Genomic DNA, 25,894 nt, shown 5'->3' on the forward strand with positions numbered 1-25,894 from the left:
CACACGCGAAAAAGGGAAAAGGGGGCCACATGCACACATGCACATGTGGACACATGCACACATGCACACGTGGTCACATGCACACATGGACACATGCACACATGCACACATGGGCACAGGCACACATGCACACATCCACACCCTGCAGTATACACACAGAGCACTACTGAGTTACACTACTGTTACTAGCATTATCAGGACTATTATAGGTTATGTTAAACACACTCACCAGCATTGATGGCCTGCCTTGCTGTAAACCCGGAGGGACCTGCAGAAATGATGAGATTAATGTCAGTGGGCACAACTGTGCCATTGATATTGCATATGATACAGTGAACAGGACAGTCAAGTGTACATATGGCATATTACCTGCATGCTCCATGTCGTGCTGCTGTGTGGAACCAGCCTCCATCATAATGCAGGTGCACTGCTGTTGCTGTTCCGGGGCTGGAGCCACAACACTTAGGAGTAGCCCCTCCAGTCTGGTGAGGGGGGGGTGTGTGGCCACCCCACCTCCTGTGGCAACCTGTTGCCTGTGGATATCTAATGCACGCTGATGGACACTTCGGATTAAATCACTGCAGTGATGTCGTACCTGCTCATATGTCCTGTTATGCGTGCCAATATCATTTACCCTACGGACAAGGTCTTGCCACAGTGCAGCCCACTCCTGCTGATTCTGACTGGTGCGGGAAAACAGGATGTCATACTCCCGCACCAGGCTCTGGTGGATCTCCTCGTCTTCCGCTACAGAGTAGGCGGGATTACGCTGACGCCATCTCCCTGGAAGAGAACACAAACAGGATATCAGCAGACTATGTCAGCAATATATGGCACACATACTATACATGATACTCATGTGTAGTGATATACTACTACTCCCATATGTTGCATGTGTGTGTGTCGTGGTGGATACACAGGTACATGGCCAGATATCAGTGCTCAGCCAACACCTGTGCAACAATACCTGCCACATTCCACATAACATAATAGCATGCCCCATCGGTCAGCACACACTGACAGGTCCAATGCACAACCTCACTCTGGGGGTTCATCCCAAGGTACTGTATGTGGGACGCCGTCCACTACTGTGATGTGGACAGAAGTTACTCGGCCTGGATATACATATCCCACCACCACCACCAGCACAGTAGACTACTTTGATATGTATGTGATTAGACAGTTATTCACTTGCTGGGACTGAGATGGTATCCATGCAGCACACTGGGCCAGTGGAAGCCACAAGCCACACTGCTGACCCCTTTGCAAATGCTTACCACGGACATGCCACAGATTGCATGGAACTTGCACACACATTTCTAACCCAGACCCTATGCACAAAGGTTAGGCATCCTGTCCGGTGGACCCCAGACAGAGGCAGATTGTATAACAATAGCAGGAGGCTACTGCAGGACAGAGCACATTCACTTTAAGGGAAGGCATCTGTGGTCAGCACTGGTACTACGCTACGGTCCGTCATAACAACTGCCACGGCCTACTCTGTGAGGGACATGGCCACAAACACTATGGATGACCACAAGGCCTTCTTCAGTTATGTTACACATATGGACCACATGCCTCAGATATGCTCTGTGTTAATACACACCTACTTAACATTCACCAAACACATGGATATTGGCAACAGTCTTGTAGACATGTTCGGTGCACGTATCCCCCCTCCTTCTCCCCCACCAGTTGAAATATTTATCACAGCTGTATGTAACCTCCGTATCATCTCACATGTCCAGGTGAGGGCTGACCTTAGCAGAGCAGAACACACAGCATCACTGTGACCTCATGGTATCCCTGGATGTGTGCTACCTGCACTCCAAGAGGACATACAACCGCATATAACACTGATCATTTATCTTGGCCGTACTACAGGATATGTACCTGGACAGTGGCATACAGCGACAGTGGTCCCACACCACTAAGGAGGCACCTCGACTGACCCTGGGAACTACCACATCATATGCATAACCGGCCTGGTCTGCTAAGCTATGGAATTATGCAGTATGGGATGCATATGCAGTGATATCGGGTACCTGCAGACACTTGTTCCCAGCCAGTGTGCCTTTGTGATGGGCTGATCCTGCCTTTTGAACCTGGCTGACCTTTCAAAGCAGTCACTACAGCCATTGCTGGGGCAACGCACAGACAACTGCTGCCAGGATCATGGCCTAAGACTGATTGACATGTAATGTATGGTCATCCCCTTTTGGTGGAACTACGTACACACAACATATCACATGGACATACCTATAGATACAGACCTATGACACATTTGGAGGGTTCACAGTATGCACACTATTAACCTGCTACTTTGCATTACCTGTGTTTGTCGCAGCTGGTTGCGTTACCACTGCTTCTGCTTGCTGCTGCTACTGTCACTGCTGGCAGCTTCGGGTGACAGAGTCACAGTGTATAATTTTTTTTTTTTGTTCTCTCTCTCACTTTTCTCTCTCCCTCTGTCTGCTTCCAGACAGTGCAATGAATGTATTGCATGTGTGGAGTGTTAGTACTGGATGCTTTTGTAGGTATATGCATAGGTCCATGTGATGGCCTCTGCACCAATTGTAAGCCAGCATTTACTAATTGCATACAGCCAGTTCTGTACTGATTGCAGTTCTCACTGTGATTTCAGGTCAGTGCTATAAAAGGGTATGTGGGATAGGCATTGCCCTTTCAGATTGTAAGGGCGGGGACCATGCTGGTATGCTGTGGACAGTGTTCTGTGAGTGTAAAGGTTAGTATCTCTCTCATGATTCAGGCTGTGTTGTAGATTCACATTTCTCCATTCCTTTCTCATGTTCCCTGTAGTAAGTGTGTATACACAATGACTCCTACAACTATATATAGATATATATTTATATATATATATATATATGTACATGTACATACATTTATATATGTACTTTAACTGACATTATTATCTACAAGCTACCAATTAGCATGGCTGTTTGTGTTCACACAGTACTATTGTGGGAATCCAGTAGTTTTGACAGTAATTCTAAATGACATGCTTTGGGTACTACACATCCTATAGTCCCTTTACATTCATCCCTACTATTACATGTTATATTTATTTTAGCACAATGCTCTTATATAAGAGTCATGGCTTAGTGGTAGGTCATACAGACTAGTATTTCCAAGGTCCTGGGTTCGGGACTGACAGTAGGATTTTATTTTGCTTTTGAACTGAGTACAGGACCTGTCAATCAAAGTGACTAAGGCACATTTAAGCAGTTGTAACCGGGTTAGCGCTGGTTTGCGCGGAGCTCACGCATGCGCACTGGCGGTTAGCTCAGCGCACACAAGCGCACACCAGCTTACAACCGCTTAACAGTGCTTACTCTGGCGCACACCCGCGCTATTTTCTTTGAAAGAAAAGAAAATGGGGAGACAGGAAAGTGGTGAAAAAGGGGTCACAAAGATGGTAAGACAGTAGGGAAACAAGCTTGGGATTTGCAGGAGGGATGTAGGTAAGGACCATAGCTGCCCATTTCTTCATCAGCAACAGCTGTGCATATGTATGTAATTTGGTGTGACATTTGAGACCTTCCACCCCTGAGAGAGGTGTCAGGACAACAATAATACTTGTTGTAGAGCCAATTGTAATTGATAGATTCCATGTCCAGCAGACATGTGTGCGGAATGGGCAGCTATGTATGGGGCATAATTTTTTTGTGGGTACAAAGTGCCCTTTTTTTTTTTTTTTTTTTTTCAGGTGAGAGTGGTATGTCAGGTGAAGGAAGTCGGTACAGCTAGGGAGGTAGGTTCGGTAGGTAAACAGACAAGACAAACAAGACGCATACAGGGGCGGTGTATGATACATGTGGGGGGGGTTACACAATTGACGGGGATGGAGGTTTGGATATCCAGATCCCATGAGCCCACAGATGGCAACAGTTGAACTGATATCTCCACCCATAGGCAGTTGCCACTGTTCCTTCACTGCCCAGGATGGGGCTGTGCTGGGGGCTGTGTAGGCCGGGCAACAGGCATGCCCGTTAGTTGTGCCACCCGTGCCTCAAGCTGGCGTAGGGGCTCGAGAACAGAGTCCCGAATCTCCCTACGCACCACAGTCCGGACGCTACGGAGGGTGAGTGGTGGTTCTCCTCTGGCCACACTTGCAGAGGGGGGGTGAGCTCCATCCCCTGCAGCGCTTCCACCCACAGGTGGCACAGGGCCACCGGAGGAGGGTCCAGACTCGGCACTAGTGCCAGGTGCACTCGCCAGCTGAGGTGGGAGAGGTGGGTCCGCTGGAACCCGCCTTCCCTGTCGTCCTATGTTTTGCATTATGTCATGACAGTTTGGGTTAGTGACATATAATACCATTCACAATTAGTTGTAACAGCATGCATTAGTATTCCCATTAACCAAACACCCAGATATTCACACCATTGAACAGCATGCATAACACATGCATAATTTGAACAGCAATACACAGTCCAACAACATGCAGGGTTAATTGATGGCAACAGGCCATCAGGTTTGGATGTATGAACAGGGCAGATGCATCAACGGACATGCAAATATATATGACCCAACAGGACAAACGTCCAGGGTGTTAATTGTGATTGCACATACCATTTTCACGTGGAATGGGTTATATGTGGTTATAGGGTGGGGTGAAGAAAATAATATTAACACCTTCAAATACCAATACATATGCTGTACATTTCTAATAGCTACAGATATATACACACTACTGTTCTAACTACAGTTTCCTATATGATAACTATTTCAACTTGGTGATAGGACTGTTACTGCAACATCAATATACATTTTATTGTTCTTCATACACATTCATATCTAGCTTTGTTCAGCTACATCATCCTGCTACATTTGCTTTATATAGCTGTAGACAAGTGTGGATGTTTGGTATATCAGACAATCATCCTATCTGCATATTGCAGACTGAGAGCAACATATCCAGATTTTGGGATACACATTCCAGATGCAGCAACACTTTGAACAGATTTCGCTGTTTGGTTTTGATTCTCACATGCATTTCATTCTGTCTTGACTGCTGTATACTTTATTCAGGGTTTATTACTACTGTATTGCTGGATTCATGACACTTTCTCACACTCTCTCACTTGCTTTCATTTTACTATTCAGGATGATACTTACTTCTAGGCTTTATTGACATGTTTTACCTGTAGTTATTACAATCCTTTCCAGCAGTCTCACTTCTGTCATGTTTCAGTATTTCAACAGGGATATATTTCATACATGTGATTTCATCATCTTCTGCAGCTATACTTTTCAGCCTGCTGCAGGTTGTGTACTATTTTCTTACAGGTGGGGCATTTTTATTTTAGAATTTATGTCACACAGTTTCATTTTTCGGTTTAACTTATAGGCTGAAACACACTTTTGTAATCAAGCAATACTTGCAGACACTTTCACACTGTTACTTGCACATTTTATTCCTTAGTGACTACACTGCACTCTTTTGCTGACTGTCATACTTTTATATTTCTTTACAGTTACTGGTAGTGGATTACTGACCTGCCTGGTGGTGCAACCGCACCAGCCTATCGCCATAGGCTCTGCGGTTCGTAGAACGGACACCTGCAGCTGTAATATAAATGAAGTAATATTGGAATACACATCTCCATAATATCAGCTAGTTTAATTTCTTACATACATGGATCCAAAGGTTCAGTTGGTCCTGCTTGCATCTCTTCAGGTCCGCATGGTGGTGACGGACCTGCTCACCAGTCCTTGGAATCCCTGTGGCACTGGTGAGATCATGAGCCAACCGGTCCCACGCCTCAGCCCTGTATGCTCCCCAGAGGACCTGGCCCTGCATGAGTTGGGCCTCATGATTGTGGACTAGGAGCCAGACCATGTACCTGGACTCCTCAATGCCCCACTTCTGTGCTCAAAAGCAACTACCCTCTCCTACTCCTGTCATTCTGCCTGCAGTTCATTTCTACAATCATTTATGCTGTGTATTCCCGCCTATGGGGCTTATATAGTCCGTTTTTCCCGCACATATCTGTGATTGGCCATTTTGGAATTGTATCAACTTCAGTAAACCTGCATTGTCATGCTCCAGTTTGTATTCATTCCTATATATTAGCTATTATTGCATTTCTAGGTACTGCTGTCATGGCTTAGTGGTTTAGTACCTTGACTATGGTGTATAGTATCCTGGGTTCGAACCTGGCCAGTGTTTTTTATTTTTCATGACTGTCTAGACATGCTGAGGGGTGTGTCTGTGTAAAGGCAGTTTTGATACGGCTTGCTCAACGTTGCCCGTCGGTTAGCTTGTTCGCGCAGTGCGCAGCTCCGCGCAAACGGGGTACGCTGGTTTAAGCCTCATTTGGCTATCGGCATGCATATTACGCTCAGCTCAGTTAGGGGCACATAGATTTAGTGTGTTAAACCACTGCTCAGCTACGGGCACTCATTTTGCACCAGTTAAACTACTGCTCATCTACGGGCAGATGCACTCACTCTGTTAAACTGTAGCTTAGCTATGGGCACATCTGGCATTTTTTATTCTTTTGTTACCTCACATTTCTTCAATATAAATGGGCTATTTCATTACATTTTATATAAAATGTGGTTTTATGTGTACATATTTGTCAGGGACTTGTTTCGTGCTTATTTTGCTAAAACTAAAAATTGGTGTTGTGGGGGCTCAAACCATGAATGCCTGCTCTTCAGCCAGCATCTCTACTGCTACACTATTGCTTCCTGGCTTATTTTGCATATTTAGTTCTTATATGCTTTCGCACTGACTGCTAACTGTAGCTGCGCTACGGGCACGCCCGCGCAAACGAGCGCACTCACGGTTAAACATTTTTACAATTTAAAAAAAATATATAACATGTTTATTTATATGTTTTCTGTTCATAGTCTGTGGGGGCATGTGTTGTGTTTTGTTTATTCACATTTCCGTGGACTCTGTTGTGGGTGTTTACTTTGGGCACTTTTCCTCTTCTGCGGGCGTGTCCGCTTACAGGGCTCGGCCTATGGACATGCCCCCTACTGTCTTACACGGACCGTGTTAGTCTTAGGTGTGATTCAGCATGCTCTCATGAATATGCAAAGCATGCTGACATCACTCCGTTTAACTGCAGCCTCCGTGTATGAGTTATAACTCTTACACGGAGGCTTTGTGAATCCTGCCCAATGTCTTTCTGTAAAGTTACTTCTTCAAGGTTTCATATCAGTTCGAATACAATAGCATCTTCAGTCTTTTAATACATGTCTTTGTTCTCTGTTACACTTTCTCACACAGCTGCGTGCTATCTCAGTAATACATATACAAGGCCAAATCATTCCAACAGGAAAGTGCAGAAGATTTCATTATTTCACACATTTAATTTCCTGACCCAGCAGATAATCACTTGTGAAAAGCATAAACATTAAAACTTGCTAAGCTAGCATTCTGCCAGGGTCAAAGATCAGCTTTGCTTCAAGCCACACTGCAGTTTCAAAACTACTTACATTTATACATGAATTAATCCTTACTATTATATGATTAATAGAATAAAATGCATTATATACTACTTTGCTTTTAAACTAGCATTTCTCATGTATTCAAATACACATTTTTCTAACATTTTCCCCCCTATTAATACTTTTTGTTCTATTTTGAAGTATGCATAGTGTCATTTCATCTCCTAGCCTTTTCCACTTAGGATTTTCAGCTAGGTGAGTCATTCAATCTATACTTCAGAAAAAATGTCATCTGAGATCAATCTTTCAATCTCAATATCTTGGTACAAAGTTTCAGTAACAGATGCATCAATAAAATCTTTGATTAATCTTTTCATGCAGGGAATTCCACAGCAAACACATGCTCCTATTAGGAGTATACCCACACAAATGACAATCAGAATATTCATTAGGATGGAACCCCACCTCCCCAAATAGATTCTGGAAAAAGTCCATCAGTGGGTTTGGGCCTGGTTCAGTCATGGCTGATACTTGCTGAATTACCTCTAGGTGGTTATTGATCTCATGACAATTGTCAGGAATATAAGCACAGCATTCTTCTTTGATAAGCATGCACGTACCACCTCTTGCCGCTAGGGTGAAGTCAAGAGCCATCCGATTTTGTAGCACAACAGTTCTCATTGCATTCAGTTCATCAGTCACCAGTTCTAGGGTGGAAAAAGTTGCATTACTCATTACTTTGAGAAGTTTCGACAACTTCCTCAGCTCCCAGATCGATTTGACTGCTCCATAGGCTGGAAATATTCCTGCCCAAGATATAACACTGTCACTCAAGTCCATATGAGTCAATTTGCTTTTGTCTTTCACGGCATTATGATCTTTCCAGCCAGCTTCAATCTTTCTGACTGGATTCACAGGTTTTTCAGCTGGACCTTCAGGCTTTCGAGCTGCTTCTCTCACGTTTCGTATCTTACCCAAAGGTAATTCTGCAGTATGTCTTATTGCCGGAACCAAATAACCCAAGAAACAACTGCCGGACCAATTCTCAGGTAACCATTTATATGCCTTTTTCCCACAAATAAAATAACAGTTTTCTACTTTAGTACTAATACGCATCAGCCCTGCATGAAACATTTTCTGATCTATAACTGACAATTGTTTAAACAAAACTGGATTTTTGCGAATATCATTCATAGTTGTTTTCAATGAGTTCAAATACGAGTCATAATTAGTATTGCAAAAAGTATTGCCATTACCATTCTTAATATAACATCAGTAAGATATGGTTATATTACAGTTGCTCCAGCCCACCTGGAGGGTATCATTTTTATAAAAACATACAACTCCTTTTTGTGTGACAGGTAAAAATAAAGCTATTTTGTCCTGTGATCTCACAGTTCCTGTATCGAAAAGTAAATTCTCCCAAGTTTAATTTATCCCCAAAGGGACAGCGGACATTATCAGTCCTCCATATGCTGTTGGTATAGCTGTACAAACCCAGCAATTTGAAATGTTCATAGTCTCTGCATATACACGTTTCATGGCTAGGTATGTGTTAAAATTTGGATGCCAGTCTATAGACGTTTCATCACAACTTCTCACTTTCACTTGTGTGGTTGTGTGTAGGATAAACCACAACAAGAGGAAAATTGTCACAATTACAGTCAATAAATGTACACTCAACAAAATGATTATGCAACATCTCTGGGGTTGTTCTAAATTTCTATTCGCTTTGTTTTTGGCCATCTCGGTCTGGTTGTGTATCAGTCACAAAGTTTTTATCAAGTTGAAAGTTCTTTACCAGTTTACAATGTGTCAAATGAACCCAGGACGTCCTCTCGGCCACTCTGACTGCAGTAGGCGTTGCCAACAGAACCTGGTACAGTCCCTCCCACTTTGGACTCGCCCAATTCTTCCTTTTCGTCACTTTCAGCCAAACGTATGTCCCAGGAGCCAAGACGGCTTCCACCGGTCTGGTCTGTTCCTTATCTGAAAAAGAGTTAAACTGCAAAACAGATTTATTTGTTAACAGTTTCCTCATATAACTAGCTAATGTACTGTCAGCCTCTTGCTCTGCAGGCATGAGAGCTTTCCACTGAGGCACATGATATGCTCTCCCAAAAACCACTTCAAAGGGAGTCAAACCCTTTACATTTGGAACCGTTCTCATACTCAGCAGTGCTAAAGGCAGACAGTATATCCAATTCTTTTGGGTCTCCTCTACTAGCTTCCTAAGTTTACTTTTTAGGGTACCATTGTACCTTTCCACCAGTCCTGCTGACTGTGGGTGGTAGGCACAATGGTTCTTTAAGGAGATACCAAAAAATCTCCCAAGTTGGTGGATTGTCTGGTTTACGAAATGTGTGCCGTTGTCACTATAAATCCTTTCCGGAATGCCACATCTAGGGATTACTTCTTTTATCAGGGCTTTCGCCACTGTTGCTGCATCTGGGTTTTTGGTTGGAAAAGCTTCTACCCATTTAGAAAACATGTCTACAATAACTAAACAAAACTTTTTTCCTTCACATTTATTCAATTCTATGAAATCCATACAAATAGTATGGAACAGGTATGGTGGTATATGAAAACTTCCTTGCTTGGTTTTAAATGCTCCTTGTGCATGGTGCTTGTTACAAGTATGACAAGCTGCACAAATTTTTTTTGTGTAGTTTGTGTATCCATATGTTTGGAATATTCGATTTATTAACTGTATCATCCCCCCTGTTGAGACATGGCACTGCCCATGGCTCAACAAAGCTGCATATCTAAATAAATTAGACGGCAATATCGGTTTTCTTTCTTTGGAAATGTACAGTCCATTCTCAAGAATTGCACCTCGTTTTACACATTTTTGTTTTTCTGCTTTTGTGGTAAGCGTCTGCATTGTTTTTAACATGTCTAAATCTAAAATCTCAGAGGGTTGTAATTCCTCATTTAAAAGTAAAGTTTCTGAGTCTGAGGCTGCTTGCTTTGCAGCTGCATCAGCTCGCATTGCCTTCAAATCTTATCCTGTTGTTTTGTATGAGCTACACATTTACAAATAGCTACTTTGGTAGGTAACTGAATAGATTCTAATAATTCCAAAATAAATTGCGCATGATTAATAGGTTTTCCACTAGATGTTATCATTCCTCTATTTTTCCATTGTTGTGCAAATACATGTACTGTAGAAAAGCATACTGACTATCAGTATATATGTTCACACACTTGTTTTTTGCTAAAGTACATGCCCTCGTCAAAGCTATCAATCCTGCTGCTTGTGCAGATAAGTTGTGTGGTAAGGATTGAGCTTCTAAAATTTCAGTGTCTGTAACTACTGCATACCCTACCAGATTCTTCCCTGTAGGACCCCTTCTGCATGAGCCGTCCACGTAATATGTCACCTCGGCATTATCCAAGGGCATATCTGTGAGATCCTGTCTAGGTAAAGCTAACTGTTCAATTTCCTGCAGGCAGCTGTGTGGTGTGCCATCCGCAGGAGTTGGGAGTAATGTTGATGGATTTAATGTCGTACATCGTTCAATTGTCATATGAGGTTGGCTCAGCAGTATGGTCATACATGAAAGATGTCTAGCAGGAGAAAGGTATGCCACTTTCTCTTGCAGTAAAATTATTGCAACTGCATGAGGCACTCTCAATGTGAGAGAGTGGAATAACACCACTGAGGCCGAAGCCTGTACTGCCATTGCAGCTGCAACTACTGCTTGTACACAGTGAGGCAAAGATCACGCCACTGGGTCTAACTGTGATGAATAGTAGGCTATGGGGCATTGCTTGTCCCCATGTTGTTGCATCAATACTGACGTCATATATCCTTGTTTGCAATCTACGGTCTGAAAAAAATGTTTGTGATAATTTGGAAGTCCTAAAACTAATGAAGAAGCTATCAACTGCTTCAACCTGCAGAAAGCCGTTTCTGCTTTGGTCGTCCATTGTAAAATATCTTGTGCTGCCAATGGCGTCTTATATATCAAGTCAGTCAGTGGAGCAGATTCCAAAGGAGAATTTGGTATCCAGCTCCGGCAGAAATTAGTTGTACCCAAGAAAGACATCATTTCCTTCTTGGTTGCTGGTTTAGGTGCTTGCAAAATTGCTGTTTTTCTTTCCTCATCTAGTATTCTACCTTCATTGGATATTACATATCCCAAGTATCTAACTTGTTTTCTCCAAAGCTGTAACTTACTTTTGTTTACTTTGTGTCCTTGTGTTGCTAAAAATTTCAATAATGCTACAGTATCCTCCCTGCACTGTTGCTGGGTGGAGGCTGCTAGCAAGATGTCATCTACGTAAAGTAGAATTTGACTACCTCCCGGTGGGGTAAACCCTGCCAGGTTGCTAGCCATTTCTTGTGCAAATATTGTTGGACTCTCACAATATCCCTGTGGTAGTCGAGTATATGTATACCTTTTACCCTGAAATGTAAATGCAAACCAATATTGACTATCAGGATGTAAAGGTATTGAAAAGAAAGCATTGCTAATATCTACCACAGAGAAATATTTCTGTTGCGGTTCTAAATCGTTTAACAAAGTATGTGGGTCTGGCACCGTAGGTGCTCTAGGTATTACTGCATTATTTACAGCTTGTAAATCTTGTACCATCCGCCATTCCCAGTTTGCTTTTTTAACAGGAAATAGGGGTGTATTACATGGTGAATCAGGAGATTCTACCAGTACTCCTTCTTTGAGTAATGCTGCTATTATAGGCTTAATTCCTATTTCTGCATCCTTTCTCAAAGGGTATTGTCTTTTCTGTGGTCTAAAAGCTGACTTTGGGGTTATTGTAACTGGTCCTGCTGTTCAAATAAGTCCTACATCTGACTTGCCTGTTGACCAAAGAGTTGTTGGAATTTCACATAAGGCCTTTTCTTCTTCTTCTAATAAGAACGCTAATCAGCTGTCCTCACTAGATTGCAAGTGTACAGCTGGATCTGTCTGTGTTAACCAATTCAGTTTTTGTTTTTCTATCCATTGTTCTCATAGTTCTAAATCAGTCTGTTTTTCCCATCTTGTTACTTTTTCTCCTAAGTCTGCCCATTTGATACTTTTGTTGTTTGTCAAGCTGACATGTGGTAACCGATTTGATCTATACAATGCAAGGAATTCTTGAGGTAACGAACAGATAACTACACTGTTCCCCTCAGTATCCCAGTACAAAGTACGCAAAACCAATCTAGTTGCACGATTTCTAAACAATTCTTGCTCATACTCTCTATCAGGTCCTGGTGTAGTACAGTAGTATAGAGTACAGTGTAACAAATACTGTCGATCAGTGTCGAGGGAGGGGGCTTTACTGATGGCTACGTTCATAAGTTCCTCAGTTACTGCCCCTGGACCAGTCGTGACTAGGTCCTGGCTGTACTAGTAAAAAGTTTCACCCTCCAATTGCACTACAAAGGTATCCATTTGTCTCTGTGCCTCCATACCTTGCACAGTTGGAACTACTGCTATGCCAAATATCTGCATAAGGTCTCTTCCCAATAGGTTTACTGGACACTTTGCAGAAACAACAATTTTACTTCTCTGGGTCATACCTGAAACAGGGTCAGTTTTTGCTATATCATGGGAAAGTGGTTCCCTGTATAGCTGTCCATTTGTGGCTTTTACTAGTATATAATCAGGTGATTCTGAATGTTCTGGTAACTTGGAGGGGTGTATCAAAGTCCGTGACGCTCCTGAGTCACACAGGAATTTGACTTCCCTTCCCTCTACCAGAAGTGTAACTTCCGGTTTCGTATCTGCTAAGTAGAGCTCTAAACTCAATAATGCTAAGTCCAAAATTTCACTTTCTTCATCCTCCATATCTACTTGCACTTCCTCTACTCCTTCTATCACATTTACATTTGTTTTTTTGTTTAGTAACTTTTCTTGATGATTTCTGACTTTCACATGATGTATCTTTACTATCATATAGTCAGTCCTCATCTCCCTTATCTTCTGTAATTACCTTTTTGTTTTGCCTACAATCCCTTGCTAGATGTCCCTTTTTCCCGCACTTGAAGCATTCACCTCTCTTTTTTCTCTCTTCAAAATCTTCTGATCGTTTGTCAGATTGTTTGTTCCCCTGGGCATTCTTCTTGCCCTTTTTACCTGACTGTAATACAAATACTTCAGCTCCGTCTTCAGCAGTGAAGACTTGCGCCTTCTTTTTCTTTTTACTATTAAAATGTCTTTCAGCATGTCTAGCGTATTCGAGTAAGGCTTGTAGCCTCCCTGTTCGATGGTCTATCATATGCTTCGTAATGAAGCTACTAATAGGTGCAATGCAACCTTTCAAAAATGCATTTTTTAATTGTTGTTCATACGGGGAATCATTTGTTTGGTTCTCAGGAACCGACATACCGCTATGATTATTAAAACATTCTAATAATCTAGCATAATACCCATCTATCGTCTCATTTTCCTGTTGTATGCATTGATTAATGCAAGTCCAGTCTGCTCTAGGTTTCCATTTCTCAGAGATTCGGTCTGTCAGACCTTTCACTCTGTTGTCTAACTCTGCGTCACTATGTGGGAGTGGTCTAAGCTCTGCATTACGAGGATTCCAGGTGCCACAAATCATGTGCCAATCTGGACCTATAATTTGTCTTACTACTTTTTCTACTTCTTCCCCATTCAAGTGGTAACTCAACCTCATGCCTTGTAAATCTTCTAAAAATTTCATAAAATTAACTTTCGGATGGGGGATTCCCTCAGTAGCCTTCCGGATATCTTCCGGTGTCCATGGTCTATATACTAAGAGTGTTGGGTCCTGCCCTTCCTGTCCTGCCTGAGGATTTGGAACTTCTATAAGTGGGCATATTTCTTCCTCACTGTCATCCTGTAGATTTCTCTCTATTTGATATAATTCTGTGTCCCTATGTGTTTTACGTGTTCGGGACCTAGTTTCAATAGGATCTCTAACAAATGGTTGTGGTCTTGCTGAAACTTCAGGATAACGCGGAGGCGGACCAGCCTGTCCACTCGCTTCATATCCTGAAAAGGGTAAGGGAGGGGGCAAGGGAGGAGGAGGAGGAGCTGTTGCTATTACCAAGTTATTATCCTCTTTGTCTAAAAATAATGTTTTTGAATTTTTAAGCTTCTGTTCTCTACAATTTGCTTCCTCAATCCACCTGTGTGCTTGAGGTATGCCTAACTGGCGTTGCTTTTTTGCCTGACCTCCCGCATCAGATTTAAGCTGTTTAAGGAGTTTCACTAGTGAAGTTTTATCTAGTTTACCATCAAATTCATATTACTAACCCATTTCGTATAATACCTAACGTTATCAGAATGTTGTAATTGCATGTATTTTGCATCTTCGGTTAGGGGCGGATCTCGCGATGTTTTAGTGCACTGATTACCCATGTCAAAGAAAATGTTAAGTAACCCTTTTTATCACGTGATATCAAGTTCTCAGTTCCTGTTCACAGTTTATCTAGAATAACTGCCTACCTTATTCTGTTACCCTGATCTATGACCAAATATACAGTACTTCCTTTTGTCCCTGATCTGCAAAACAAATCTTGACAACAATATACTGTAACCTAGTCCCTGATCTAAAACAGAAAAAAGGCAAATTCTTCCTACCTGAGCCTCCGGTATTGAGAAAGTCCAAGTTCCGCTTTTCGGCCACAGATCAGAAAGTGGCCAGCCTCTTTACACGACAATTCAGTCGGAGGTCTTTTCACTCAAGAAGAACCATTTCGGTAACTTCTCCTGCACAGTATTCGACCACCGATACGCTCTGATCTGCGGCTTACCAAGGGAATTCCGTCTGCGAAGGACCAAACTGTTAAATAAAATAAGATTTCAATACACAGGAGGTTCAGGTTAAAAAGTTTACTAGTGTACACCAGGAGGCAAAAAACGTACAAGTACAGAATTTTGTCTGACATGAAACAGGAAGCACATAATTTTATATAGGTTTAACATTTAAGCTATGCCCACCTTACTGACATGATATGTCACAGGGCATCTACATCACTTTTAGCTTACAGTCTTCTATTCATAAAGCTGTTGATGCTGTATATTTAAAAAAACCTTTCCTCTAGATACAATACGGCCTTCCTATCCAGCTGGTCAGACATAATGTCTTTCTGTAAAGTTGCTTCTTCAAGGTTTCATATCAGTTCGAATACAATAGCAGCTTCAGTCTTTTAATACACGTCTTTGTTCTCTGTTACACTTTCTCACACAGCTGCGTGCTATCTCAGTAATACATATACAAGGCCAAATCATTCCAACAGGAAAGAGCAGAAGATTTCATTATTTCACACATTTAATTTCCTGACCCAGCAGATAATCACTTGTGAAAAGCATAAACATTAAAACTTGCTAAGCTAGCATTCTGCCAGGGTCAAAGATCAGCTTTGCTTCAAGCCACACTGCAGTTTCAAAACTACTTACATTTATACATGAATTAATCCTTACTATTATATGATTAATAGAATAAAATGCATTATATACTACTTTGCTTTTAAACTAGCATTTCTCATGTATTCAAATACACATTTTTCTAACAGGTAGGGTCCTTGTATTGATGCCATGATAGTGAAGACGACAAACCTCCATGGCTGATACATTCGCAGGCTGATCCTTCTGGCAGTTGCATAGCATGACAAGGCATGCTAGAAGGTGATCTGTGATGCTAAGGCAGGCATCCAGTTAACAGTAAACCTTGGTAGACATTGTGACTCCCTGACCCCATTTAAAAAATGGGAAAAAAGGGGCTGAGGTTGGCTGGATGGATTGGTAGACATTAGCCTTCACAACTGATGCTAGAGATTTGAGCATTGCTGGATTAAGAGCTCAACTAATATCTGATAGAAAGCATGTGATTAAGAAGAAGTAGATTCACTAAATAGGGCTCAGTGGATAAGTCAGAGAAGTACAAGGTCTGTACATTCATTAGTAGGGAGCCAGTTAGCATGACACAGAATGTCACAATAGGCTTTCATTTTAGCAGAGAGTAGCATGAAGGGCATATTCAAGTTGTGGCTCTGCCACATTTTTGCAGATAGCCTCCATGATTGGGGTAAGATGTTTTGAGGTCTAATGTCAACCACAGAATGTGTGATCGAGTTTTGTCTTGATTGAATTAACATGCAGGGATAGACTGAGGAACGGATCAAGTGTTGTCTCAGGATATATCAATGACTAGACACATTCAGGTGACTGTGTGTTATATTAAACTAGAGTTGGCAATGGGGCATAGTATGAGCAGTTTGCATGGTAACCCAAAAAATCATATTGGTTTATGTATTTTTTATTTTTGCAAGATTCATAGAAAGGTTTTTAAGGGAAAGTGAATTTCCCAAATTATGGAGGGTGCTTTGCAGCTTCTGGTGGGGGTTACTGGATGAATGGAAGCAAACAATGTCATTGGTGTACATAATGATGTTGGAGGTCTTAAGGTCATACAGTAGTGTGTTGCTGAAAACGCTGAGGATAACAGGGACAAGTACAGGACTTTGTGGGAAATATACTATGCAGACTCTAGAAGGGTTAGAAAGATTAATGTGGGACTTAATTAGGATATGGCTTAAAATCTAAGTTCATTTTCATTCATTTACCTTATAATGATATATTTTATGCAGAATAAGTGAGGAGGGTGGGTTTGTAGTTTCAGAATTCTAGTGGCTAAACCTGAGATTATAGGATCATAGGATCACAGGAAGTTACTTAGCTGTCAACCCAGAGGTCATTTCAAGCCTAGCCATTTCATCCCAATGTAATACCATAGATATACTTAGCTGTCAACCCAGAGGTCATTTCAAGCCTAGCTATTTCATCCCATTGTAATACCATAGATACTGTAGTCAGTACCCAGGATTGTATTTAGTAATGACTGCCCATGTTCAGGAGGGTTGTGGGTGCTATCCCCAGTAAGAATTTATGGTGCCCCATCCACTCATCCAGGTTCCTTCTGAACAGTGCCATAAAGATGCTCTGCTTCACATGAATTGGTAGCCTGTTCCAAAGACACAGCAGTCACTGGGAGACAAATATGTCCTCCCAGCATGTCCTATTCAGGGTGTAGGCCATATTTAGTTCCCTGGAACAGGTAGCTCTAATCCTGTTTGATTTATGGATGTGCAGCAAACTCATTAGGTTGGGTCGGAGATTGCTCTGTAAGCCAGGCATAAGTCTTCCCTAAGAAGTATAGTGATATGGACTTTAGTCAGTCTTTGTAAGGCACGTGCTAGAGTCCCTTGATCTTCTTTATTAGAAACCTCTGAGGTCTCTCCAATTGCTACAGGTGCTTTATATGGTGCATGCCAAAAGGGAATTTATACACAATTATGGGCCTGATTAGTGACGGGTATAGAGGAGTTATAACCTCCTTTGTTCTAGGGGTGATGCCTTTGTTAATCAAGTGTGTTAAGTAGAAAGTTTTCCTTATTACAGTAGATACATGGTGGTCAAAGTTATGGTCTCAGTCAACTTCTGATCCCAGATTCCTTACCACTTAGTAGGTACTTAGGCCATTGTTTTTAATTTGATAGTGTGAAGGGACATATTGTTTTATTGAAGGGAATGATGATGCATTTCTTTGAATTCAGTTTGATACCATGACTAAGATGCTAGTCAGTCGTCTGTGTAAGACCCTCCTGAAGTATACTGACATAATTTGGGGATTCGATAATTGCACCTAGTTTGCAGTTGTCTGCAAACTTGGTCAGCCACAGCTCCTTAGTTTTGGCCTGAACCTCTCCGAAGTATATACCAAACAGCAGAGATCCAGCACTAACCCTTGTGGCACCCCACTGGTGACAGGACTGCTAGCTGATGTGGAATCGCCCACTTTGATAGCGTGTGTGTGTGTCCAGTTTGTGAGCCAGTTGGCAAACCATCTTACAACAAAGGGATTTACATTCAGTTTGCTAAGTTTATCAGTAATGCCTGAATGTGAGATTGTGCCAAAGACCTTTGCCAAGTTGTGGTATGCTGTGTGCACAGATTTGCCCTGGTCATATTTTCAAAGAAATCCACCATGTTTAACAGGAAGGATCTTCCCTTGACAAAGCCAAATTGGGTTGGATCCAGGGTTTAGAGGTTGTCTATGTCTTTATTCATGAGGTCAATGATGATATGATCCATGGCCTTACAGATGAGGCTGGTCAGACTTATGGGTCTATAATTCACTGGGTCTGTTGCTAGGCCACTTTTGTGGAGGAGAATAACTGTTGCTGTTCTCCATTCCGCAGGAACAAAGCCTGTGGTTAGGCTATGATTGAATAAGGTACTTAATGGTGATATTAGTTCATGTTTTAGTTTGTTTAGAAGACAGCCTAGGATGCTGTCCGGTCCCACAGAGGCTGTATTTTTTGCCTTGGACAAGGCTTTAATAACCTGCTGTTTAGATAAGTTGGGTGCAGGGAAGTTGAGGGTAAGGTTTGTAATAAGTTTGGTGGGGATAAGAGGGTGAAAGTTTCACCAAATCTGTCCGCTAGCAGGCTTACTATCTCTGCGGGATCAGTCTGTGTGATACTGCTAGTCACAAGTTCGGCACATGCTTGGGTCCTACCTTTTAGGCTACGTACATAGCTATAAAAGACTTTATGGTTATCCTTGGCTTTGCTTGTTAAGTTTTTCTCAAAGATGCCCTTAGAGAATATGCCATGTTGTCTTATTTGTCTGTTGAGGCTGAGGAGGGTGCTTTTCCAGTGTTGGGGCCTCTCCTTAGTTTTCTTAGACAGTAACCTTTTGTGTTTGTTGTAAAGTTTGTTGATGCTGGATGTCGACCAGGACAGCTTGTTTTCACTGGCTTTGATTTTCTCTGTCACAGCCAAGTCTATACACTTATGCAAGTGACTGTACAGGGCTTTAGTGTAAGCTTTGGTGTAGTTACCACTTCCAGCTGGGGTGGGGCTTGGAATGCATTTATACCTACCCCTAGGAGGGTATAGTTTGCCTTGGTGAAGCTTTTTATTCTGACTTCGCCTTTTGTGAGTTCTAGTGTTAGTGCCAGCCCAAAGGCGACTGATTTTTGGTCAGATTTAACTAATGAGGATCCTTCAGTTGCAGTGGTGCATCTGTTTGTCTTGTTAGTGAGGACCATATCTAGTACGCTTGCTCCTCTTGTTGGGGTTTGAACAATTTGTTCCAGGGCATTTGAGTTAACAAAGTCAAAGAACTTTTGCAGTAGTGAGTTAGGGCTAGAGTAGGTTTCCCAGTTGATGGTGGGGTAATTGAAATCCTCCATAACCAGAGTGTTCAGCAATATTTGGATTGACTCCAGTTTGGTAAAGTAGGCTTTGTATATACCATAATCCATGTAGGGGGATCTATAACTAGCTCTGACTTGAATTGGGGGTCTTACCCACAGTAATCTGAACTTGGAGTTATTCCATTGAGTTGTCCAGTCTAACTAGATGGGAGTTGAATTTATCTCTAATACAGATATAAACACCACCTCATTTGGTTCTCACATATTCATTTTGTGGTCTGAAGGTTGTGGAAGGCATTGTAGCCTTGCAAAGCCAGGGTACTCTCTAAGGTCTTGAACCAGATTTCTGTGACTGCACAGACATCTACATCCTCCAGTTGTAGAAGTACTTCCAGGGTGTGCAGTTTTTGGTTTAGGCTCCTGGCGTTTAGCAGCATAACCCTTATTTTGTTACGACTGGCAATTTTCACATTGATATGTTTGTTTTCTAACCTTGCCTAAAAAAGGCACTATGGGGAAGGCACCAGCATTTGCCAGCAGCCAAAAGCTTAGTGGTACCAGGTGCAAACCATCTCTGATTTATGTCTTTGATTCATACTATGTGTATGAGTAGTAGTACTATATGCATGAGTAGTGATGGTTGAGTTGACAACCTCTTTGAGTGTGAGAGAGCACAGATTTAAGATTTTTGGTGTTGATAAATCTCTCACACTCTGTAGTAGAGTAAGTTATTAGCCAAACAGAACAAATTGCTTTGCAAACAGTGAAAGGTGCCATCAATTACTTTGCAGACAGAGAAAATAGCAAAAAAGATTTGCAAACAGTGAAAACAGCAACAAAATACGATTTAACAGACACAGTGAGGCAGACAGTTGCAGTACAACAGTGCAGATTAGTTTACAGTATTAAAATACAGTATTAAAGTAGGCAGCAGACAATAAGAAGTGCAGTAAATAGTACAAGCAAGCAAAAAAACAGGCAACTTATGGTTTTTGGGAATTTCAGAAGCCTCTAGTCATCTGGTATCTCAGGTCAGAGTTGTGGCTGGTAGTCCACTGCAGTTCAGATCAGTTCAATTTGGTTTTTATGCTATAATATAGTTTGCATATATTAATTAGGATTGAGTGAAAAGAAGATGATGCCTATTGTTAGGAGGCTAAAAATGATGTGATTCTACTTCGATGTAAACAGAATGAGCAGGAAAAGATGTAATATTATTTTAGTGAAAGTGGCTATTAGCTAGAAATGTAACTGCATGGGGTGTGTGGTAATGAAATGAGGTGAATAATGAAGCTAAGGAGAGTATGGAGAGGCTGAGTATAAGTGAGGATTTTCCCAGCAAAGTGTACTCAAAACACAGACAACTTATATTTTACCTTAGAAAACCAGAGCAGAGTACATATGAGTTTCCTAGCATTAACATTTACTTTTTGTGTTAAATATTGCAGCTGAACTAGTGAGGGTTCAGCTGATCAAATTCAGTTTACGCCAGTGACAATGTGCACACATTTTAACCAAGGAGACTGTCTAGTTCCAGTGAAGATAGCTGAAAGTTAGTTTCTTTTTAATTTCTTTAAATTATTTAATAACAAAATATGGCATGGAAAAATCGGTGCAATCATGCCCAGGATAACATCTTAAATTACTTAAAAATATGGATATATGTTTAATTTGGAAGATTAATTTATGGAGACAATCACTTTTTATTCAACCAGGCTACTGACTTAGCAGTAAAATAAGGAATCCTTTATCCTTATACACACGCACACACACACACACACACACACACACACACGCACACACGCACAAGTACATCTATCTATCTAGCTAGAGATAGGTGACAGAACTATGTATATAAATGTGCATGGATTCACTACATTTTGTGAATTATGCATTTAATTAACAAAGCAGATTTATGAGATGATGAGCTGTGTGTGGTTAACTACAGTACATGTTGCTGAGAACTGCACTGCAGTCACAGTTCTGTATCCCTTGAATGAGTATTTAAAAGAAAGGGGACATGGGGACAAAGTTCCTATGTGCAGAGGGGAGATGCTGAGTGTGGTGTTTAATATATGTAGTGCTTTACAGTATATAAGTGATGTGTTGTTTGGAGGTTAGGCTTGAAATGTCTGAGTATTTTGCTATGCCTTCCACTTGATGTGTTGTGATTGTTGTTGGTTCTGTAGGCCAGTTCTATTGTTGTAGTTACCCAATGTATTAATTGAAGTGTTCCTTTCAATTATTGCTTAATAAATTCTAAGTTGTAGAAAGCCTGTAACATTACGTAGCATTACATTTATTACAAATTCTCAGATTTCAGACTGTGTCTAAATCCCTTTTTATTTGTTATGTGACTATGAAGTGGGAGTTATTAAATGTCTAATGTACAATATATCATCATTATCTGTGCATGGCAATCTTTTCCACTTTTGTTAAAATATATGGAGGAAAGTATAGAATGGTGGCTTATCTGAGTTCTATGGAACAGTTTCAATGTTTTCTGGACTGGTTCAGCAGACACAGGGTTTGGCATTTTCTTCATACCACATTTATATTTCAAAATTCTTCTTTCAAAACTCCCAGTGGACAGGGCATATCCAAGATATGGAACTGAATAACAAAGGTGCAATATATGATGATGACTGGGCAAATAACTTAGTGGTGTGCCTTGCCTAGGAATTCATTACTGAGTGTGTACTTGTGGTGATGCCTACAGGATTGGCCATCTGTGCATGACAAGCAGCAATGGTGATCAAATGTACAGGCTGCTAAGTAGCCCTACATGTTGGGCAGCACCTGTTCATTGCCAGAACACATGCTGGTGGCCACATTGAGAGCAGCAGAGTTTGAACACACAGTATAAACACAGGAAAGTAAAGACATTTTACCTCAGTAAGCAAGTATGCACAAATGGCAGCACAATATGATCAAGGGCACATTGGGGTACATAAAAAGGTAGGGGGATCCTAAAAAGAAATCAGTTATGTAGAAATAGATGCATGTACTTATCAGAATGAGGGAGAACTCCAGAAATAATCAGGGCCACTCAGGGTAACTTTAATATGACTTTCAAACTGAAATGGTGACAGAAGGAGATGAGTGTGAATTTATCACACATTTTTCAACATGACCAAAAGGCTACTCCTGTATTTCTTGTTATTAAGTATTGTTGAGTATAATCAACCATCTTTTCCAGAAGGTCACTACATTTTACAAAGGATTAAGAGGGACAGCACTACAATGCAAAAAAAAAAATAAAAAATCAGGGACGTTCATGAATAATAGGGACAGCTGAGTGGTAAGACGACTGTTTATAAAGAAAGCCGATACAGTGGGGACGTTGCATATATTGCATTTAGTGCAAAGTTAAGGAACTTCACTAGCATTGTCATTTATAAATGGAAATTAAACAAAGGCAGTAATTTACAAAGAAATTAACTGACATTTGAACAGGCATACAGGTTAAAAAATGTAACCTCTTCCTTGCCTTATATGTATTGAGGAAATAAAAAATGAAAGTGTAATGACAAATTACCCATATGTAAAAACGGGGGCATATTGAGAAGATTAATGAACACCTGTACAATCCTTCAAATACAAGTAGTCATTATAGAAACTAGTAGTTGTGACAGCAATCTGCATATTCTGAATGTTAGGAAGTGAGAGTGTTAACGCATTCCAAGTAGTTAAGTAGTACATTACAGAAAGACCTGCCACATAAGCACTTTGAACAGAATATTAAAGGATTACTAAGCTGTGATGCATTGTAATACATTGTGAAAGATGTCTAACTATAACAGATAGGAGATATATGTAGTCGGGAGATGAGGGCTATGGTCATGTGACATATATTAAGATGCAAGTTGTTCAAGGCAAGTCATGTTTAGGTAGTTCATTTACATGCAGGCTGGGTTGTGTGTGTAGAAAAGTTAGTGTTTGCCTATGGACATGATCTAGGTATATGTGGTTGTAAGACCAAACATGGATGGTTAGCACATAGAAGTAATCCAGAAAAGTTTATCTGCTGGCAGTATTGTGCCATGACATTTGCTACATGGGACCATTTGACTTGTTATTTCAATGTAACTGGAATATAAATCAGTTTTGGCAGTGTAACCACCTTATCACATGTGTACTTTCTGCTGCATCGGCTACACAAACATTTAAATACAGAATGACAAAGTATACATCTGAATGCAGTATAGCATCTTGTTAGCAATCACAATTTGCCCAGAAGTGAGCCTTCTTGAACACATTTGTAATAAGTGCATGACAATACACAACCATAACTCAGAAAGAGGTGCAACATTAACATCCATTAGTAAGTGAACTGTTAAAAATTCACATTTCACATACAACAGCCATACACTGGCCTGTAATAATGTTACTGTCCTCTGTGCATTGGTCCCTACCGCCACTGCGGGACTGTTGGCAGAGCCAAGCTGCTGGAGGCAAATGCTAACAAGTTTTTGACAAATGACAACATATGACAATACCTATTTCATAACATTGAATTCTTAATGTTTTTTGCTAAGTAGCACACAACTAATACGTCATCATCCTGTGCATGTTCATAAGGAAGTACCTTAATGAGCACATTAACATCGCCTAACCACCATACAAATGTCATTCCATAGTACTATAACACAGGTCCTATCACACATTGTGACCCCTTTACAGCATGATACACATCAGGATTTGTGAATAAACCATTCTTGTCATTAACCACTGTAGTGTGAGCAAAATAATAAATGCCAAACATCACTGGAATTGAACACATGCAATGCACATCCATGGGCGTCGGAACCATAGAGCAAGGGGGAGGGAGCACCCTCCCTACACACTTTTACAAGACCATCTTGTCTTGTCTAGCCCTCGTGACAGCTTCACATCTATTTCCTCTTGCCTTTTGCACTGCCATATGATGCCACATAAGAATTCACAACAAAGCTATAATACAACACATACTTGAAGGGATAAAATGAGTATTGTGTACAATGTATATGCTTTCAATTAAAGGGAGTACACAAGTTGCCCTTTCTCTCCACAATTGTAAATGCTTCCATTAAGTCACATTCCATTTCAGGAAACAAATCCTCCTAGCAAGCATTTTCTGGCACACTCTGTAGTTACACATTGCCAGACTCAAACATCTGTTTGAGGCCTTATCTCATAGAGCTGTATATCAACCAGTAATGCCATGGAAATAATCAAATATGATATGTCATGAAACACACACTTGAAAGGATACCATCAGTAGTCTGTTGGAATGGTTATGGCTCTCCTAAAATGTAGTCTTAGACCTCAAAGCACTTTAGCCTTGTTATTGTACACACAACTGTGATTGTGCCATATCAGCATCATTTGGGTAAGCCCCTCCTGTCTGTCAGTACTGTTTTAAATACACCCATCAACAGAGTTGAACATATGCCTATGTAAGTCCATACACTATAGGTGTCAGTTTTAACTGCATGTGCCACAAGAAAGCTTTTACCACAAGTGTCACAGAGCACATATTTGAATGGAATGACTTCATCAATGTTTTGAAAGGACTATGACATAAAATGGATGCAAAAATTTGGGAGGAATGTTGGATAAGGCAGTGTTTCATGTCAATACACTCACATATGCAATTATGTTTACCTTGTTGGTTTTGAATAGCTGCTTGCCTAAATCCACAATCTAGAGAACTGTGTATTAGCTGCATATGCCACAGGACAAGAAATACTAGTAGTCTGAGAACATATTTGTATGCATGTCATTATCATTGTGTTGCAAGGAATATGTATGTCTTAAAGGTGAATGAAAGAGTAGTGACAGATTTCTCCTGAGTAGACGTGTACACACCATGTGTGTTGGATCATCCAGTCATCTCTATAGGTTCATAGGTTAATAATAGACTAACTGCCTTGTAAGCCATTTTAAGCCTAGCCACTTATCACATGTGAGAATCAAACTCTGTACCTTGTGTTTATAAGGTAAACACCTTAACCATTATGACAACCTCCCTATAACTATAATGACTCACAGTTACACTAATTAATCATTGCCAGATTTGAATATCTGCCTACCTAAGTCCATAAGCTACAGAGCAGAGCATTGCATCAGTGGTTGGTGACACAGGAGAACTCTTACTACAAGTGTGAGACAGAGTATATTTGGAGGCAGGACCTCATCAGTATGTTGAAAAGCAGATGTTTGGGCTAAAAGGGACTGAAGGTGATGGGAAATCCCACTTCCATTCTAAATGTTTCTCCTGATGGAAGAGTACACATCAAATCCTTTGGTCAGCCAGTCCCACCTAACACTACAATCATGCATG

The sequence above is a fragment of the Protopterus annectens genome, chromosome 1.part1, assembly GCF_019279795.1.
Source record: "Protopterus annectens isolate FY-2018-M chromosome 1.part1, PAN1.0, whole genome shotgun sequence".
NCBI lineage: Eukaryota > Metazoa > Chordata > Ceratodontiformes > Protopteridae > Protopterus > Protopterus annectens.